The sequence below is a fragment of the Mesoplodon mirus genome (assembly GCF_964341445.2).
Source record: "Mesoplodon mirus genome assembly, chromosome: 14".
NCBI classification, from domain to species: domain Eukaryota; kingdom Metazoa; phylum Chordata; class Mammalia; order Artiodactyla; family Ziphiidae; genus Mesoplodon; species Mesoplodon mirus.
Window position 1 is genome coordinate 23956181 of NC_138990.1, and position 17198 is coordinate 23973378.

Here is a 17198-nt window from a genome sequence, read left to right on the forward strand (position 1 = left end):
GGCCGTTAAGAATGGAAACCAGGGCCTCCCTGGTGGCGCAGTGGTTGAGAGTCCGCCTGCCGATGCAGGGGATACGGGTTCGTGCCCCGGTCTGGGAGGATCCCATATGCCGCGGAGCGGCTGGGCCCGTGAGCCATGGCCGCTGGGCCTGCGCATCCGGAGCCTGTGCTCCGCAACGGGAGAGGCCACAACAGTGAGAGGCCCGCATATCGCAAAAAGAAAAAAAAAAAAAAAAAAAAAAAAGAATGGAAACCACAGCCTTCAATGTATATATGGACGCTGTTGCCAAAGAAGCTTTTCCTCCAAATGCCTAATGCCTTGCTCAGATGAGGAGCTGTAGCGTCTGCCTGCGGAAACAGCCATGAGCAGGCGTCCTTATATGGGAATTTCCACAGATCTCAGCTCCACTGCGGGCAGGATCAGCCACGGTGCACACTTCTCTTCCAGCAAAGCAGAAATTATTTTTAAATGTTCTTGGAATTTCCCCTTCCTCCTTTTTCTTCCTGTGGTTCTGCCTCCTTTGTCCTCTTTGCCCCGCTTAACTTCTGTCTTCCACTCTCTTCCCCTCTATACCCACTTAATCTGGTTGGTTTCTGTTGTTGAGTTGTGTGAGTTTTTTATAGGTTCTAGATATGAACTCCTTATCAGATACATGATTTTCAAATATTTTCTCCCATTCTGTAGGTGGCCTTTTCACTCTGCTGGTTGCGTCCTTTGATGCACAGAAGTTTGTAATGATGGTGTAGTTCCCATTGTCTGTTTTTACTCTTGTCGCCTGTGCTTTTCGTGTCATATCCAATAAATCATAACCAAAGCTAATGTCATGAACCTTTTCTCCTATATGTTCTTCTAAGAGTTTTATTTGGGCTATTTGGAGTTAACTTCTGTTTATAGTATGAGATTAAGAGTCCAGCTTCCGTCTTTTGCATGTGGATATACATTTTTCCCAACACCATTTGTTGAAAAGACTGCACTTTCCCCATTGAGTGGCCTTGGCACCCTTGTTGAAAAATTATTTGACCATATTTGTGAGGGTTTATTCCCAGGCCCTCCGTTCTCTTCCATTGGTCTGTGTGTCTGTCCTTATGCCAGCACCGCACTATTTAGATTACTGGAACTTTGTAGTAAGTTTTGAAATCAGGAAGTGTGAGACCTCCAACTTCATCTTTTTCAAAATTGTTTTGGCTTTTTGGGGTTCCTTGAAGTTCCTATGAATTTTAGGATGGATTTTTCTATTCCTGCAAGAGACATCACTTTGTTAGGGTTTAGAGCCTCATTTTTTTCCCATTCATAAATGAGTTATTGAGGATACTCTGTGATAAGAAAAAAGGGCAAAAAAATAATTTATTATTCAATGTTAGTCTTCAATATATACCTCAAATATAGCTTTAAAAATAGTTATTTAATTTGACAATTCTCTGCAAAGATGAGGATTTTCAATACAACTTACTTTCCCTCTTTTCGTAAAATACTTTTTAACGATGTGCAGCCTTTAAGGGATAGCGATTGTACATCATTAAGCATCCTCTCTATCCAGGACACCAAAAATTATTTGTTCTAATTAAAGTTAACAGAGCCCAGTGGCCAGAGCAGAGTCCCCTCACTTTAGGTATTTTTGCTTGTTTGGGGGGGCAGTTAATCTTACTGAACCTCAATTCCGAAGTCCAGAAAATGATCCTTAAACTCAGCCTTTTTAATCCACCCCACAGGGTCATATTCTAGAACGTGGGTTCACAGTTGAAATTTACTGGAGAGGCTGAGGGGCCCCCATCACTCTGGCTTTGTCAGCCACTTCTCTCAGCCTTGAGATGTCACAGCGATAGGCTGGCCAGACCAGTTGGAAAGACGCGCGCAGTTTTCTCAGTTGCACAGCTGAGAAGATGAGAGTTTTAGGTTAGGTTAGGTGGTCGCGTCGGTGGTAACGCCCCCTGGAGGTGACGGTGCACGTGATGACGGCGTTGTGCAGAAGGGGTGGGGACGTGGCCGCCCCTTCAGGAAGCTTAGCTTAGTGTAAAATGATAACATAACACGTGGGTGGGTTCGGTCTCCTGTCCTGCATCCCTGGTAGGGGTAGGCACAACGAGGGCGTGGAGAAGAGAGGCCGGAGGTGCTTGGAGCAGTTGGATGGGTCGTTACAGGCTTAGCTGGACTTACTGGTCCAGACCACTCTGAGGCGCTGAGGCTTACCTTTACAGAAAAATGCACAGAAGCACGTACACGAAAATTTTCTTAGAACGTCAGGGGATTCGTGCTCCCAGCCTCTACCACAACACACGATTGTAATGGCGACTGCATTTCTGAAGTTTTTTTAGAAGCCTTGGATTAAATAGGACAGTTAAAATATTGTGAATTCTTGATAACTGAATAAGCTGCAAATTCACTAGCACAGAGCGGTCTGGTACTTTCCGGCAGGTGCCTGTGTATGTGTGTGTTTGCCTGTGTGAGAGACAGGGACACACACAGGCTCTGTCTTTCCACTTCCACAACCAGAAGAATTTCCTTTTTCTTCCTTTTCCATAATGCAAACAGAAATGCTGTTCTTTTAAAGCCTTCTCCGACATGTTCTACACATTAAATTCTAAGCTCTTTCTTAGACGTCCTGTTTATGGTGATAACTGCCAGTTGCGGGTACCTACCCCGTGTGGGGCTGTGCAAGTCACCTCTGACCCCTGCCTCAGCCCTGCAGGGCACGCATGTTAGAATCAGGACCTGATGTGTAAGAAGCTGGCTCAAGACCCTCCAACTAGTCAAGTTTCCAGTATATCAGATTCACAATGAACCAAAATAAATATATACTTTTGCCAAATTTATTACTTTACAAGTGGATTTTTTCACCAGGTGGGTCTTAGATGTGATCTGAGGGGCAAAGAAAGCTTTCTGCTAAAAAATACCTCCCACTGTGGGTGGTATTTCCATGTTGTTGGTCAGAATAATGAAGGTAACTGTCAAGTAAAAATGTTCTGGGGAATTATAGTTTCAATCCTTGACATTTTAGTTTAAAGTAGTTTACCAGATTTTTTTTTCTTATCACAGCTTTAATAGAATTGAAGGAAACTTATGGCTTCTTATAAGCTGGGAGAAAGGAAAAGTTGATTAGTACTATGCTTAGAAGGAGAGATTGAAGACGGAGCACCTGGGCGGTGGGCATCTCGGTGCAGGTCAGTGATGCTAAAACACCCAGTTTGGAATTTTGCGTGGGACGGAGTCCTGATTGTTGTACACTAGCAGTTTGGGGAGAGGAAGGTGTGTCTGCCCCCTGAGCACAGCAGTCCCCGTTCTTCCCCGACTCCGCAGCTGTCATCTTCCTCTCTGCGCAGGTCGTCCCGTGGGGAGTGAGGCCCCGGCCAGGCGGGTGTGCGCGGGTCAGACCCCGTGTTGACGCTGTCATGTGTGCAGGCGCAGTGGAAGCTGGGAGTCTGTTTTTCTCTTGTTGAAATTCCGCCCTCGTCCTTGTGAAGGCTGTGATTGTGGTTCTTTGGGGCATTCGTTTTGGGAAAGTGGGGTCGGATATTTTGCTTGAGGAGTTAACATAAAGAAAAATCTGTTTTCTCACGGCTCTCCAGGAAATGGTGCTTTGAGTGAGTTTGCCAGATATGGTTCAGTCTGCAGGCTAATAAATCTAGCCCACAGCCTGTGAGCAAAGAATGGTTTTGATGTTTTTAAATGGTTGGAAAAAATGAAAAGAAGATGTGAAAATTACACGAAACTCAAACATCAGTGTTGGGAGGCAGCCCAGCATTTGTCTGCTGTCGTCCGGGGCCACCTCTGAGCCACAGGATCAGGTGAAAAGTCATGACAGAGGCCGTGTGGGCCTTGGAGCCTGAAATAGTCTCACTCTGACCTTTATAGAAACAGTCTGCTGGCCCTGCTGCGGAGGAGGTTAGCAATCGTGAAGACACTGTTTAACGTTGTCAGGTTTTAGACATCACTGCATTCAGATCCTCGCAAGTTAAATCCAGTTCTGTGGAAATGACTAGATAGTGACATACTTTAACTACATCAAAACAAGTCTTCACTTGGTCGCCATCCTCACGAGTGGATTTCTTGTAACCAGCATGAACTAGCTTCCTTCCTTCCTGTCCTGGAAGAAAACTGGAGACTCATCAGGGCCGCCTGCCCTCTGCTCCTTGGAGCCAACCAAGGACCAGGGGGCTGGGGGCTGGGGTGTCTGTAGAGCTGCAGGGCCGGCCCCGAATCTCGCCAGCACGTGGCAGTCAGACATTGAACCTCTACCAGGTAAGAACAGTTCCCCTGGGGGGAGGTTTGTGTTTGTTTTTGTTTGGGGGGGTGGTTAATTTATATCATTCCTTTTTAATGGAATCCCATTGTTTGTCGATTTCCCCATCTGATGATTCTCCACGGGATGCTGAGTCCTGCTCCCACTCGAGGCGCTGAGCCCCCTGCCCCGGCCTTGCCAGCCCTGGGTGCAACTGAGACCCAGGCGTGACTGCCGGCTGTCGGGTTCAGAGGTGCAGGCAGGGATGCCCGCCATCATTCCTAGAGGGCGTGGCTGCAGCGGGGCTGGGCTGGGGGGCCAGACGCCCCTGCGGTGCTGTCTGCGCCTGGGGAAGATCTGTGACTGGCCGGCCGGTGGGCAGGAGGCTCTCTTTGCTGTTATGAGCTCAGTGCCTTGTTGATCCCGGAGATTCTGTGAACAGCCCAACATCCTTTTTTAAGTACCTCTTCTGCTGAAATTAACCTGAGGTGGTTTATATTGCCTGCATCCTAGAAAACCTGCGTGTGTTGAGCTGAAAGTGCCCATTCAAAATGTCAAATATTTTGTATTAAAAATTTTTTTTTCTTTTTGAAACTTTTATTTATTCTTCTTGATATACTATGTTATCCACCTTTTCCTCTATATCCACAGTTATCTACTGTGTACCTGCCACCTGCCAGGCGTGTGGTTAAATGTCAGCAGAGGAACGTTTCACGTTGGGCTGTAGTGATGCCTCACTTAGGGGGTGTTGTGAAGGATGGTTCCGACCTCAGTCCCCAGGTTCTCTGTGCCCATGTCAACTCGGGGACAGCAGTGAGGAGCCCAAGAGCAGTTTAGGAAGGAAGGAGGTCAGACTTTGAAATCAGTACAGGACAGAGACCTGTAGTCACCTTCAAGGACGGAATGACTGAATGTAGAAAGAAACAGAAGGAAATAGGTGAGGGCTGAGCACCAGGTTCCCCCGCAGCAAACCTGGTAGCTTGTGTGATGCCCCGGGACGCCCACCAGACAAACCTGACGGTGATCTGACTTCTCACCTGGTCTACACCCGGGAGGGGACGGGCTGGTCGTGCAAACTGAGTGTGTTAGTTAGCCTGGTGGTTACAGCCTGGCTTCCTGGTTTTCATATCCGCTCTACACGTGTTAATCACAACTGCTGAGACGCGTCCACTTTGGATAAACTGACAAAACGGGGTTGCCAGCCTTCAGAAACTGAAGGTCAAGCTTTCAAGCTTTTGAAAATTCACCAAGGAGAGTCTCTCTATGGGAAGCTGCTCACCTTCCCAGCACCCAGCCAACTGTCCCCATGAATCACGTACCTCTTTGGGGTTAACTCCAGTTACGGTCGTGTATACGTTAGTAAGAAAAAGTATCACAATTTTGTGAGACACTTAAAAAAAATCGATCAACATTCTTGTGTTTCTGTGAAGTTTCCAAATGTCAGTCATTCAGCAGGCTTTTCTGTGGACCCACTGTGTGCTGCCTCCGAGCATCACAGTGTAGCAAGTGCCGTGGGGAGGATCTGTCTGCAGGAGCCCCTCCGGGAGCTCTGCGAGTCCCCACAGAGTGGAACCTTGTGGGGATCCGGATCTGCTACCGGCCTAGTGGGGCAGGGGTGTCTGGCAGCTCATCACGGAGGAAGACACAGAGCGTGTGGACTCCGGGAGGGAGAAGTGGCAGGAAATGAGGCCGCAGGCAAGGAGGTGGTGAAGGCTTATGTCTCCTGCGACACCAGGGTCCCTGGACTTCGCCCCCTGGAAAATAGACATCGTCTTCCGAACTGAAACATAATATGCTCAGATTCGCATTTAAAAAAAAATACAGCTTTGACAGCAGTGAGGAAAAGGCGAAGTATTGATGATGATGTGATACTTGTTTTTCATCGAGCACTCCCAGTGTGCTTAGTACTCCATTTATCCACGTCCTTTTCACAGTAGCTCCGTGGGGCATGGGTATAACCATCCCTTAGGAAGAAAAACTCTCCAGTAAGCCCCTGCCCAGGCTGGGATCTGAGTTCAAGGCTGACCGACCACGCCTGGCCTAGCGCAGAATGGCGGGCCTCGGGACCGGGGGACAGCGGGGTGTGCGGTGGTGGCGTGGGGGCCTGGGGGGGCGTGCATATGAAGGGAGGGGCGACGTGACCTTTCTCACAGTGGCTGGGCTGGTGAGAAGGAGGCTGCTGAGGGCGACTGGGGGTTTGGGGGCAGCGGAGTGCGAGGGGCAGCCTGATCAGGATGAGGGGTCGGGCGAGCGCCGCTGTACGCCCTCCCCCCCAGGGATGAATGGACCGCAGTTAAGCCAGTTGTCTGCCCCCTCCACCAAATAAGTGCACGTGTGCAAATAATCCCACACGAGGATGTGTTTCCACATGTCTAGTTAAGACCACCGTGTATAAGCTTTAGGTTTGCTTCTCTCCAACCTTGGTGTTGGTGCTGATCTCAGGTAAAGTGTGCTATTAAAAGTAGTACGTTCTGCACGTCAGCGTCCATACTGTGGACAGCTTTCTTTTTACTGTGCTCTTCCTGCTTCTTTACTTCTGGGTTTGGAGTAGAGGTCTTCATTCACCTACCAGGTAGTTGTGTCTGGAAGCCGGCCCGCTCACCTGGTTTTGCTGACCTTATGACTCATTTAACCCTCTTAACTCTGATGTAGCCTACATGCATCCTTTTTTTCCTACAGTTTATGTCCAATACTTTCTCATTATCTTTGGGCTTCATAGCATAATGTTTCAAAAAAATTTTCTTTTTCCCGCTTTACTGAGATGTAATTGACGTGTAACATTGTGTAATTTTAAGGTGTGTAATGTGATGATTTGAGATGTGTGTATAGTTTTGCAAGATGCTTACCACAGTAAGGTTATTAACCCACCCGTGACCTCACATAGTTACCATTTTGTTGTGCTGGTGAGAACATAAAAACTGTTCTCATGACTTCCAAGTATACAGTATTGTTAATGGTCGTCACCATGCTGGACATCACATCCCCAGAACGTATTCCTCTCGTAACTGGAACTCTGTGCCCTTTGACCAGCATCTCCCCATTTCTGCCCCACCACTCCCCAGCCCCTGGCACCTCCCTTCTACTCTGTTTCTGTGGGTGCTTTTAGATTGCACATGTAAGAGAGATCGTATAGTATTTGTCTCTCTCTGATTTATTGCACTTAGTGTAATGCCCTAAAGACCATCCATGTTGTTGCAAGTGGCAGGATGTCCTTCATTTTTATGGCTAACACTCCTGTGTGTGTGTGTGTGTGTGTGTGTGTGTGTGTGTGTGTGTGGTTTTCATTATCTGTTCATCCAGCGATGGACACTTAGGTGGTTTCCATGTCTTGGTCATTGTGGATAATGCTGCAGTGAACAAGGGGACACAGATATTTCTTTGAGATCGTGATTATATTTCCTTCAGATATATTGACCCGGAAGTGGAATTGCTGGGTCACATGGCAGTTCTATTTTTAGTTTGTTGAGGACCCTCCATACTCTTTTCCATCATGGCTGCACCAATTGACGTTCCCACCAACAATGCAGGAGGGTTCCCTTTTTTTCCACATCCTTGCCAACATTTGTTATTTCTTGTCTTTTTTTTTAATATTTATTTATTTGGTTGCACTGGGTCTTAGTTGCGGCAGGCGGGCTCCTTAGTTGTGACATGCGAACTCTTAGCTGCAGCATGAATGTGGGATCTAGTTCCCTGACTAGGGATCGAACCCGGGCCCCCTGCATTGGGAGCGCGGAGTCTTAACTACTTTGCCACCAGGGAAGTCCCTTCTTGTCTTTTTGATAATAGCATTTCTGATAGGTGTGAGGTGATAGCTCATTGTGGTTTGATTTGCATTTCCCTGATGATTAGTGATGTTGAGCATTTTTTGTGCACCTGTTGGTCATCTGTATGTCTTTGGAAAAATGTGTGTTCAAGGACTTCCCTGGCGTTAAGACAGCACTTCCCATGCAGGGGGCATGGGTTCGATCCCTGGTCGGGGAACTAATATCCCACATGCTGCATGGCCAAAAAGAAAGAAAGAAAGAAAGAAAAATGGCTTGTTCAGGTCTGGTGCCCTTTTTTTTTCTTTTTTGCTGCGTCCCACGACTTGTGGGATCTTTGTTCCCCGACCAGGGATGGAACCCAGGTCCATGGAAGTGAAAGCACCGAGTCCTAACCACTGGACTGCCAGGGAATTCCCTCATGCCCATTTTCATTTATTTATTTATTTATTTATTCATTCATTCATTCACTCATTCATTCATTCATGGATGGCTGTGTTGGGTCTTCATTGCTGTGTGCCGGCTTTCTCTAGTTGCGGGGGTATAACAACAATTAACAATACTGTTGACAGACACTGGGGAGGCTGTCAGACCAGGAGGGACAGCAGACCGGGAGCTAGGGACATGGGCCCCCGTCAGGCTACTCTTCATTGCAGTGCACAGGCTTCTCATCGCGGTGGCTTCTCTTGTTGTGGAGCACGGGCTCTAGGCGCGCGGGCTTCAGTAGTTGTGGCCTGCAGCCTCAGTAGTTGTGGCACATGGAACTCAGGCTCAGTAGTTGTGGCACATGGGCTTAGGTGCTCCGTGGCATGTGGGATCTTCCCGGACCAGGGATGGAACCCATGTCCCCTGCACTGGCAGGCGGATTCCTAACCACTGCGCCACCAGGGAAGCCCTCGTGCCCATTTTTAAATCAGATTCTTTTTTTTTTTTTTTTTTTTTTTTGGTGTTGAGCTGTATGCATTCTTTATACATTTTGGATATTAACCCCGTATCTGATATGTGATTTGAAAATATCTTCTCCCATTCTGTAGGTTGCCTTTTTATTTTTTTATTGTTTCTTTTGCTGGACAGAAGCTTTTCAGTTTGATGTAGCCCCACCTGTTGATTTTTGCTTTTGTTGCTTGTGCTTTTGGTGTCATATACAAAAAAATCGTTGCCAAGACAGATGTCAAGTTGCTTTTCCTTTATGTTTCCTTCTAGGAGTTTATGATTTCCGGTCTTGCATGTAGTCCTTAATCCATTTTGAGTTAATTTTTGTGCATGGTGTAAGATAGGGGTCCAGTTTCATTCTTTTGAATGTTTTCCTTTATGTTTCCTTCTAGGAGTTTATGATTTCCGGTCTTACATGTAGTCCTTAATCCATTTTGAGTTAATTTTTGTGCATGGTGTAAGATAGGGGTCCAGTTTCATTCTTTTGCACCTAGCGTGATGTTTTCTGTCTTCTGTGTTATTAAGCATCATTCAGAAGTGGTAAGAAAGGCTTTTAGTGTTGGTTACGTATCGAGTGGTTGACATTCAGGCTCTCGCAGTGGGTTACATTCCTGTGACTTTGCACCTGAGAATTAACAATGCCCTTTTTTAGCCTTTCATTTCCCAAAAATCGTGTGCATGCAATACCCTGAGAAGCCACATGGTGGCAGAAGTGGTGCTTTGAAAGTTGTGGGTTTACAAACCTGCTCTAAGAGAATGTCTGCTCTGCATCTTCATCCTTTTTTTTTTTTTTTTTTAAATGAAGGTGTAGAATTTGTAGAGCCTCCAAATACCCATCACCTGCCTTAAATAAAACATTACAAGTACAGTTAAGCTCTTGGTACACTTCCCGGTCTGTTGATTTTCCCTCCCGCTTTTCCTCTGGGAGGGAACCACTCTCCTGTTCATCCTTTTATTACACACTGTGTCTTCTTAGAACTCATGGGGTTGTTTATTTTGTTTTAGATTTTAAATAGTGTGTGCTCTTTGTGATACTGTGCAAGCTGTGCTTTTTCACTCTCTCTCTTCTTGGGTAGGTTTATCCATGTGGATTTGTGCAGCTTTAGTGAATTATTTTTCTTCTATAGCTGTGTGGTATTCCAGGAAGGGGTCACGACTTGTTACATGCACTTTCCTGTTGACAGACACTGGGGAGGCTGTCAGACCAGGAGGGACGGCAGACCGGGAGCTGGGGACGTGGGCCTCCATCAGGTCCCCTGTTGCTGTCCAACAACACACTTGGTCTCAAGAACACCCTTTTTCATTAGAATCTTTGCCTTTTTCCCCGAACGCTTGGCCTGAGTCATCACATGTACCCTGAAGGGAGACAGCCTCCAAGGAGTCCAGGAATTCAGCGACATCAAGGCTCAAGTCTGACGCCATCCACTGGCTTCTGCCCCGGAGCTATAGGAGGAAGGTCTGTGTCAGTGACCTCGGCCTCCTTCCCAGCCCTCGGCGGCCCGACCACCGCGTGGACCCAGGTGCAGCTGGGCTCCTGCCTCATTTCTGGGAGAGAAAGTGGGCAGGCGGGGGGACCGTGGTTTAGTCTGTCTCCAGCCTGTGTTTAGTCTGGGGTTGTCCCCAGGGCCTCTGTGCCCACAGTGGGAAGGGGACACCTCCCCTGCCCCCTGGAGTTCTCGTTGCTGAACTAATAGGAAAACTGGTGCAAGACATGAACAGGAGAAGAAGAAACAAGTTTCAATTCCTGCGCACGGAGGTCTCGCAGAAATGGGACCTAAGATGTGGCCAAAGCAGGTGGCTTTTTTAGACAAAGAAACAATAAATTTGTGAGGAATTGACAGGACTAAGAAACGTAGGCTTTGGATGCTCAGTTAGTGAAGGATCTGAACGGTTTGGCCCTGGGGTTAGTCACCGAAAGAGGTCGCGGGTTTGTTTGTGCGGGCTGCCCTGTCTCTGGCCATTAGGGTGTCCTTCTCCCTCCTTCACATGGAGACTTATCTCCTGCTTCAGGGAGACAGGAGGGGGTCAGAGTGTCCCTCTTACATCGGCCGTTTCTTAAGCAGTTTTAATTCAGAATAATCCATGTGCTGTTGAGGGACATTTGGGGGCAGCTCACCCTGGACCCCAACACTGCCCTGCTCCTGTGTGTCCCCGAAACTTCCTGGGTTGGGCTTGTCCGCGTTCAGACCTGGGTGTGGATCAAGTCTCCCTCGTTGGCTGTGTTGCCTGTCAGGACCTTGAGCTGCTTGGAGACTCAGTTACCTCAAACGCATAGTGGGGACAATAATGATCCACGGCTGGTGGGACGGAGGTGAACATGGGAGCGTGTTCCTCAGCTGTGAGTAGCACTTACATCAGCTCCGCGTACGCACGGCACGACGTGGGCATTTTTGTGCCCCAGCCCTTGCTTTTGTAAGTACTCTTTGAAAACGGTCTTCTTAGGTTCAATCAGTTTAAAATGCTGGCTTTCTGCGGGCAGGATTAAGGCAGCACGAGTGCAGCGCGGGCTCCGCGTCTGGTCTGCCACCGGTTCCTCTCCCTAAGACCCTCTCCCGCCCATTCCCCACCCTCCCATCCCAGCCGCCACCCGTCTCCGCCCTGACAGCTCGGTCTCCCCCCACCCCAGGCCTGGGAGAGGGGTCTTTGGACCGGAGAGACACCCCTGACTGGCTCTCTCGCCTCACCCCCCTAGCCCCTCCCTGCAGCCTCCGGGCCTTTGCATGAGCTAAGCTGCTCTCTCCCCAAGCCTCCCCTCCCTCCGGCTCTGGAGGATCAGACCCGAGGTTTCTGTCTTGGGAGGCATTCCCTGCGTCCCTGCCGTCCTCACAGCAACCTTGTCTCCTGTGACTTGACACATTTTCAGCTGCATATTTATTTGTGGGTTAGATGGTTGGCAAGGTGTCCCCCCAGACAGAAAGCTTCAAGATGAGACTTTACACAGAACCCGGGGATGTTTTGATGCCCTGGTGAAATGGTTTGGAGGTGGAAGTTGACAGTAGTATCTGTGGCACTGAAACCAGGCTGGGGCCGCGCAGGTGCTGTGGTCATGCTCACGACACCCTGGAATTCCGGGGAGAAGAGCCACGGCCTCAGAAGCTCAGAACTGCTGCCGGTAACTCTGCCGTCCGGGGATTCTTGCTCCAGGACCTTCACCTGTTGGTTTTGTCACAGGAATGTTTAGTGCGGAAATGTGCTCAGCAGGTCCATGCCTGCTGCGGGGTGGATGGGTGGAATGAGTGGAAACAGTGTGTGTAGCAACTTTATACAGAAGGTGATAGCAAAACACATTTTAAGTCAAATCATGTGAAAATCTGGATTTTCAGCAAAGCTCTCTTTTGTGAACATATGACCACTAGAATTCCTTCAGAGAATTAAAAATTATCCTATTTACAGAAGTTTAGCTTGATGTGCAGTCTTCTGAAACCGTGTTGACGGTGTCACATGGGGTTGCACTTGCCCGTGGATGGAGGCCGGGGCCCCGCTGACTCTGCCCTGTCTCTCCCCGTGGCCTCGGCGTCTCCGCGGCTCATGCGTCAGGCGGGTGGTCAGGGTCCCTTCCTGGGGTTTTATGTGCATCTCGGCTCTTGGCTGTGGAGCAGGTGGCCGGGGAGAGGGCCGAGGCAGGGGTCAGGCCGGGGATCGGGGGCACGGCCGGCCGAGCGTGTGTAGCCAGCCTCAGGCCCCATTTGGGTCCGGGGTGGGAGCCTGACCTGTGGGGAGGGGTGAGTGTGCCGGGAGCCTGCCAGCCTCAGGCCCTCCCCTGCCGTGGACCCTTGCTGAAATTTTAATCTGCAGAAAAGACCGTTCAGATCATCGGATTCGACCGCTCTATTTCCGAAGGGAAAGATTGAGGCCTTCGGGAGTGATGTGACTCGTGTGCCTGCCTGCCCACCGGCCGCAGCCGGGACGTTGCTCGTGTGGACCCACCAGCCGGGTGACCCCGGGCTCCCTCTGCGCCCTCGCACCAGCTTTCCCCCCCCTCGGCCCCGTAGAAAGGTTGGGGGTGGGAGGGTGACCGAGAGTTTTGTTTTAAATCCTTTTGAAGGATGCAGGAAAGCTTGCTTGTTGCGGCGTGGCTTTGGGAATGTTCTGTGATGGTCTCGCAGAAGATGGTGGGTGACCCGTGTAGATTCTCTGTTTCTGACGACTGACCTATGGGGTCTCAGACTTCGGCCGAGGCTCCCCCGCCTGCTCGGCGAGAGGAGGGTCGAGGGGATGTTCAGAGGGGCTCGCAGACGGGCCAGGGACCATGTCTTTGGTGATATTTTCTGACGCTTTTGGACGGTGGATTCTGCCCTCTCACACTCTGCTCTGGTTGACTTGAACTTGAACGTGCCCCCGAGAATCGCCGAGGTCTGAGCCCTCGTGTGACACCCGGGACACGCCTGGGGGCCCGTGTGGATTTGCAGACGGGATCGTGGAAGGAGGGAGGCCGGTGCTCTGCTTTATCAGAGAAGCTTTACTTCCCCTGCAGGGGATTATTCATAGGATAAAGTTAAACTAAAAAGGATTCATTTCCATTAAGTTCAGAGTGGCTGCAAAACAAAATTCTTCTCTTACTGCGTGTGTACAAGGAAATTAATGGCCTGGAAACTTACAGCTGCTCGACCATCTGCAGGCCTGAGGCCCCTGGTCTGGAGGGTCTGCTGACGGGGCCAGCCGCCAGCTGGGCCCCGAAGCCAGGGTGCAGCCCTCAGTTCTGCCGAGAAGGAGCCGTCAGCGCAGGAACACTGGGGACGGGTCTTTGGGGCTTGATGCCTAATTAGGTTTCTTTACCCCCCAGAGCCTGAAGGGAGTACTGGGACCAAGTACACTGAGAACTGGACTGAGTCAAGTAGAGGGTGGTTTTTTAGTTCTTATCCCCAATGGAAAGTGTTCATACTGGTGGAAGGTGTTGCTCAACTCTACAAATGTGCAGCATCTGAGTTTTTGCGATCTCACAGGAAAGTACAGTTTTCCAAAACTGTGGAATGGATGTGCCTTTTAAGAATCTCATTTAGGTAATGTCGAGGGTTAAATGCACAAACAAAACAAAACAAAACCAGTTTCAAAGCTCTGGAGCATTCATCTGAAACGCAGCATCATCATAAAGTGGCGAGGCTCTCAAAATCAGTTGGTGGAACAACTAAACCAGAGAACTTACTGAGCAAACGCACACTCTACCATGTACCTGGCCTTGTAAGACGCAGCGATACAGTAGCTACACGGCTGCCCTGGGAGGGCTGTTATCTGGGGGGGGATGGGGGGATGGAGACCCTGGTGATAGTGAGTGAAGGGTCTCCAAAGCCCTCCTGTGAGAGGGACCCCTGCGCTGAGTCCAGAGGCAGGACTCGGGGCCAGGACGCCCCATCTGTCCTGGGACCGCGCTCAGCACGGGGAGCAGCCATCGGGTCACCACAGGGTCTTCCAGGACCTGCGAGTGACCGGTTTACATTTGGAAAGAACTCCTGGAAATTTGGAGGATAGAGTAGAGGTGGGTGAGGCCAGAGGCAGAGAGATGACTGGGAGGTGGAGAGAAATGGGGGGCGGGGTACAACAGGGGCTCTTCTGAACCAGCGTCTGGCCCGCAGTTGAGGTCAGTGTCCCGCCCTGGAGCAGGGACGTCTGTGCAGGTCGGAAGGTGAGTCCACCTGCCAGTGCCCTGAGACGGGGGCAGTGTTGTGCTCGCGTGCATTTCTGAGACTCACTGACCTTCCTCTGATTCACAGAAGGTCCGTGACTGCCTCCCCCCTCCACTTGGAAAGGTGGAGGACGGGGTCAGAGGTCAGCCTGCAGAGTGAGGCCCGGTGTGATGCATCTGGGCCTTCCTGTTTAGTCATTTCAACCAAGAGCACAAACCTATTGCAGTAGAAAGTACCCGCTGAGCTGATGTCGCATTTCGCTGGGAGTCGGAGCTCAGGTCCCAGGAGAGCCCGGCGGTCGGGGGGAGCAGTGGGCAGGTTCACAGAGCCGCCACCCCGCGGTGGGAGCGGGCCGGGGTGCCCCCTCCACACGTTCTGTGAACCTTTGCTCGTGGACAGCCGCTGGGCTCTAAGGGCGGCAGCGCGGCCCTTCAGAGTCCGTTTACGCCGCGAAATGGACATCCCTGTGTGGACACCCACGTGGGCCTCCCTCAAATGCTAAGACAGTCGTTTGAAATTCAGAACTCATTTAAAATAGGCCTGATATACAATCCAGGCTCAACTGATAACTTTCTATGGGAGGGCGTGAAAGGAGGGAACCACGGGGACGACGATGGGGACATGGGGCCTCTCCTGGCGTCACATCACCTGCCGCGTCCCAGGGCTGTGCCCTCTGTCCCTCTCTCCCCCCACGCAGATGCACAGAAACCTTTGTTCGGGGGTGTCATCTGGCTGCAGCCTGAGCCATTGTGTGGTAGGGGGTTGTTCCCTCCCAGAAATGGGCGCCCCTCCCTGGCTGCGTGTGGCGGGGAGGGAAGGGTACCACTGTCTCCCGCTGTCTGTGTTGTCAGTGAAATGGCAGTGGTTAAAGACCTTTGCCCAAAGCCCCAGGATTTAATTTTATGCAGTTGTGACAAGCATGGATCTACTGAAGTTTGTATGTGTCAGCACAGCCATTTTAAAAGTCCGCAGGCAAGAATTGTTTCAGTTTGTTTTACATAACTTTTCTTACCCCTGTTCACATCCTTTTAACTTTAGACTCATCAAACACAGGATTCGTCCTACTCGGTAGTGTTTCCTGTCTTGTCAACTTTACTAGTTTACAAGCCTTTTCCCTTGTCAGCGGGCTGCATTACTCTTTCTCAAGTTCTCTTTAAAAATCAAGCTCTCTTATGTTCATTTTCCTATAGAAACAAGTCCTTTTCAACGTTGAGGCTTCTGTGTTTGCAGTGGCTACAATTAGTTTGTATTTTATTCCTCAGGCATTTATTCTGTTTTGATGCCTACAGTTAAAAAAAAAAAAGATTGGTGCTTGTTTCTCTGCGTTTTTCACCTGTTATGACAAAAATGTAAGAATTAGGCACTTTAAGGAATCCTAATTTTATGTTTCTATTACTGTAAACTTCAAACTTTTCTGTGTTTTATGTCTCAGTAGGATCCTAGAGCTTTGTACAAAAGGTATATGTAAAACTTCTAAATTTTTTCTATTTATTTTTGAATGTGCAGGGTATTCCAAGTCCAGCAGGTATAGAGCAGTGGTTACAGAGAAGCTGTCTTATGCTGCTCTGCCCATCCCCCAGGCACCCGATGTTACCAGTTTCCTCTGTATCCTTCCAGAGAGAGGAAGAGATACATTTGTCCCTCGATTTTTTTTGGTAATGTTTTGTCACTAGTTATATCTAGTGTGGTAACAAAATTACTAATTTTCCCCCTGCATTTTCTTTAAAAACGTATGTTACACTTTGATGGTGACTGTAAAAAGTTGTGTTTCCACTGGGGCGGGCGTGGGCGGGTGGGGACCAGGGCTGCAGCCCTAAAGGAGCCGGGGCCCCACAGTCCCAAGTGAAGGGGTGAGATGCAGAGCCCCCTTCCTTGGGGTCCTGAATATTTGAATTTATAATACCGATCCTTCTAGAGAGGGGAACGTATTAACTCTTTAACTATTGGTGTGAAAAGAACTTTCAGACCCATTTCTCTGCGCTCTCGTCCTGGAGGGGATTCTGGGAGGAAAGATGCTGACACGCAGACAAACTGCCGGCACCGCGAAGCCAAGCTGTTGGCTGAGAGCAGGCCCGCGCTCGCGCCGGCGGGGAGTCCTCCTGAGAGGGGCTGAGTCAGACTCGCCTGCTACCGCGCGGGCGTCCCGCGGGGCCCGGGGACAAGGACGTGCCCCTATGATCTGCCCCCCACACTGCAGACACCCACCCCCCACCCCGGGAACCAGACCCTCCCTCCTGACGCGGGGGCCGCTGTAGGCGGACAGCGTGCGCATCTCCCGCGAGGGGACCCGTCCCGGGGGGCGGCTTTGGGTGTAGAGAATCGCGGGATGGCGGGTGGCAGAAGAAACCACCTCCCTTTCAGTTATGAATTTTTGAGTAACACTTAATGGGGGAGAAAAAAGACACTTCCTTCCTTTCTGAAGAGGATTTAGAGCACCGTGGAGAGCGCGGAGCGGCGTGCTGCCCTTCGGAACTGTGCTTTTCCGTTTGAAGGAAAATGTCCCAACGAGCTCGTGATGACCAGGCACTTCTTGAAACCGACGGCTGCGCGTGAAGTGTTGGTGGATTTCCTGGTCCAGAGAACAGGGCAGGACCCTTCTTGAGTCACGACCTTTCTGGAGCGTTTTAGCCCGGTTTTGATGCACAGCGATGCTGGAACGGTCCACGC

General features: G+C 49.9%; 1 protein-coding gene across 5 annotated transcripts in view; it reads left to right on the plus strand.

Annotated features, from left to right (window-relative positions):
- Window positions 1–17198, plus strand: part of LIMS1 (LIM zinc finger domain containing 1) — a 101142-nt gene that overhangs the window by 39226 nt on the left and 44718 nt on the right. The window lies entirely within an intron of this gene.